This window comes from Vombatus ursinus, unplaced genomic scaffold (assembly GCF_900497805.2).
Source record: "Vombatus ursinus unplaced genomic scaffold, bare-nosed wombat genome assembly UNPS02014170.1, whole genome shotgun sequence".
Taxonomy (NCBI): Eukaryota; Metazoa; Chordata; class Mammalia; order Diprotodontia; family Vombatidae; genus Vombatus; species Vombatus ursinus.
In genome coordinates, this window is record NW_020953948.1 from 289,068 (window position 1) to 292,919 (window position 3,852).

General features: G+C 42.7%; 1 pseudogene; it reads left to right on the top strand.

Annotated features, from left to right (window-relative positions):
- Nucleotides 1-518: 518 nt before the first annotated feature.
- LOC114041225 lies at nucleotides 519-2,808 on the top strand (annotated as a pseudogene).
- Nucleotides 2,809-3,852: the final 1,044 nt, after the last annotated feature.

A 3,852-nucleotide genomic window follows, 5' to 3' on the forward strand; every position in this document is an offset into this window, starting at 1 on the left:
GTAGGAACAGGCTATAGATGGGATAAATTGGGGGCCATTGATGGAAGAAAAGGCTCTTGGGGTCTGATTCTGGCTGTGCCACCTGGATGAGCTTGGGTACCTATTTTGCTGATGAGGAAATTGAGGCTCAGGTGAATTGATTCTCCCAGGGCACTTAAGTGTCGGAAGAGGAATTTGGACCCAAATACTCCTGACTCCCAAATTTAAAGCTCTATCTATCATGCCACATTGCTGCCAGTTTATAGATCTTTCTTTCACTAATTAGAACAGGGTAGTGCTGTGACTAACCTTACTTAGCCTCCATACATTTTACTCTAAAGAGAATATGATAATCCGTGTCTTAAAGAAGCACAATTCCAGTTGCCTTCATCCAGGGACGCTAAATTAAGGATCAGAGTTTTAAGATTGGGGAGAAGGGGTGTGAGCCATTTTCACTTGTGCCTGCAATATTCTATGGTAACTTAAAAAAAAAAAGTAATTCTGTAGTTTTTTTTTTTTTTTTTTTTTGTCTGCTGCAGTGGAAAATGCAGTTCACATCACAATTAGACCTATTTCCTGAGTGCATGGTGACTCTTCTCTTATTTTGTGGTGTAAAAAATGCTGCAGATTTAAGAAAAAAGGCCATGGAAGGTAGCATCAATGGAGCATTAATTAATGCTACGATGGTAAATAAGTGGCTGCTTCTAGACCGAATGAAGAATTTATGCTGCACCCCATCTTATAGACATTGCAGTACATGTTTGATGTTTCCTCTGTATTACAGAAGCAACTTCAAGGTTAGCCTAAAATTCTTCTAACATCAGACACATTAGAAAGAGAACTGTTGGTGCAAAAATAGGTCACTCTCAAAGATGTAACTAAATTATAAAAGAAAAACAGAAAGAAAGTTGCAGCCTTAAAATGACATCTCTTTGAAAAAGGAAAAGAAATTTGACTTAAAAATGATATGAACCTACCATACTAATTATATGGTATATTATTATATTATTATTATATATTAATGTGATATTATTATGTTTACTATTTATTTACTTTTTAATTTTAATTTAATTTTAAAATTAAATTTATTAAATTATTAGTATAATAATATATTTGTATTGTTATGTGGTATATAAATATTATTTTTAAATATTTCTTTCCATTCAAATAAAGTTGCTTTATTAATTTTTGTCTTTCCTGTTGTGTTTTTAACTTTTGTCGTCATCCTGAAATCACAGATCAGAGTCAGGTTCTATGTCAATGAGATTGGGAGGAGAAAAATGAACACCTGATATCTGAACCAATATCTTAACAAGGGTGGGCTGCACAGCCAGATTTTCCTGGCTTGGTACTTGGGTAGTTGATAGAACTCTGACCTGGAAGTCAGGAGACCTGGTGACCCTGGCATTAACTCTCTGAGTAACCCACCCTGGGGAAACTCCTTCCCTCTCTGGGCTTCAGTTTTCTTATCTACGAAGTGAGAGGCTTCCCTTCCCTCACCCGCCTCTCAAATTCAGGGACCCAAGCAGGCCCCTTTGCAGCACACTCCAAGGCCTCGGCCTGTCCTTCTTCCTCTTCTCCGTTGTAGGTGCTTGATCCATTTCAGATCCTTGTGGCAGCCAACAAGGCCGTCCATCTCCACAAGCTTGGGAAAATGAAGATAAGGACTCTGTGCACAGAAATTATCTTCAACTTTCCCCAAACAACAACGTAAGGGCACTTTACTCACTGACTTCTACAGGACCTCGTCTGCTTAATGCCAGGTTGGAAATTGAACCCATTCAGACCTGGTGAAATGTTGTGATCCACTGAAATGATAGAATTGAGCTTACTAAGGATCTGGCAGATACCCAGAAGGTGGGTGGGAGACCCGTAGGACACATCCGAGTCTGTCCCATTGAAGGCAGGAACGCACTCCTGACATTTAGAGAAATTCAGAGTGGGCCTCAAAGATGAGAGCTGATGAGTTCGCAATGCCCATGTCACTAGGAGAAAAGTTAAGGCAAGACCCAGCTGTGAGTGCCATTTAAACAAAGAGCCCGTTTCAAGTGGGAAAGGCTCTTGCCCTCTTCCCACTGTCCAGGACACTGTTTATTCTGCCACTGTGGGACGTGCTCTTTCACGGCAGCTCAGAAGCTCTGATGGAACTCTTTTGCTTTCGTGGCAGATTTCAGAGGCCTTGAAGAAGTTTGGCATCTCAGGCAGCGACACTTCAGTTTTCATTATTTATGTCGAAGAAGGAGAAAAGTGAATGAATCCAGAAGGCCTCATATCTCAGGTGGATGGTCATCAGGTCGCCTTCGACAAGCTTCCAGAAATAACAGATATCACCAAAATGAAAAGGGTTGGAGGAATCTCATGTTTTCAGATTGATAGTGATGGGGTGGAAAGAGTTTGTTTTATTGTTATTAGCTTGATCAGAAAGGTTCCCCTCTGGGTCCCCTGGACCTGGTGGTGAGATCATATGTTTCCTTAAGCCTTTTCAAGACATTTTAACTCTGGGCAGGACCCAGTGGAGAACTGTGGGAAAATCCTTGAAAAATGTTCTGGGTTCACAAGCCTTGGAGAAATGTTGGCTGGTGCCTGCTTCCATATTCTTTCAATTGTCTGCTTTTGAAAAATTGGACAGTGTTCCTTAAGAGAAAGTGATGACCATGAATTTCTTTTGATTCTGTATGAGTGAGTAAAATTGAGTTGGTCACGCCAAGTATTAATCTGCCATTTGTGACTTTATTTTTATAGACATACAAACTGACTCCCAAAGAAGAAAAGATTGGGACATTATTAGAAAGCATCATTTGCAGAATGTCAACCAAAGATGTTTTATGAAATAAAAAAAAGAATCAGCAAATGTTTTTGGCATGATTTTAATGATAACTTTTTGTAGTCTTCCAATCCTGTCCTGTCCATCTCATTGAGGAGTGAAGGCTCTGCTAATTGGACACCCTGTCTGCCCTTGCCCGGCATGGCTCTGGTTGGAGGTCCTACTCAGCATGGCCGGTCAGCAGGTCCTGTGTGCACTCACCCTGCTCCCATCCTGCCTCTTCTCTTTACACATCCACCCCACCCCCATTTTACAGGTAAAGAGACTGAGGCCCAGGGAGTGACCTGTAAGTGTCAAAGCTGGGATCTGAGCCCATGTTCACTCCTGGACTAGCACAAGGCCTCGTCGCTGCCTCGTCACTCTCTGGAATCCAGCTTCATTCAGCTATCAGTGGGGTCTTCCTAAAGCCCTCCGGTGGCTCCCTAGGACCTCGGATTGGCCTTCCAAGCCCTGCATTTCCCAGCATGCCCTTCTCCAGCGAGCCAGACTGCCTTCCTTGCTGCTCCTCACGCACAAGATCCCGTCTCCCATCTCCTGCCTTTGCACAGAATGCACCCCCACCCCATCTCTCCTCTTAGAATCTGTGACTTTCTGCAAAGCTCAGCCCAAGTGCCCTTCTTTCACTGAGGCACCTGATGGCCAAGTAGTTAGAGCAGTGGGCCTGGAGTGAGGAAGACCCGAGTTCTTCCTCAGGTGTAACCCTGGGCAGATCACTTAACTTTGTCTGCCTCAGTTTCCTTAACTGTAAAATGGCAATAATAAGGGCATCTACTTCCCAGGGCCTGACACAGAATAAAGGCTTATTTATTCCCCTCCCCTTTTCTTAAACCACTCTAAAGGCTGCTGCCCTGTCTAACCCCCAATTAACTGGTGATTATTTTTCATTTACTTATAATGTGCACACATTGTCTCCCCAGATGGTGGGTAAATTCCTTGAGATCAGGGACTGGTTCATTTTTGCCCTGGCCTGGCAAATTGTTGGTGCTTAATAAATGCTTCTCACCTCATCACCCTGATGGCATGACCTCAGACAAAGAATTTTCACCTTC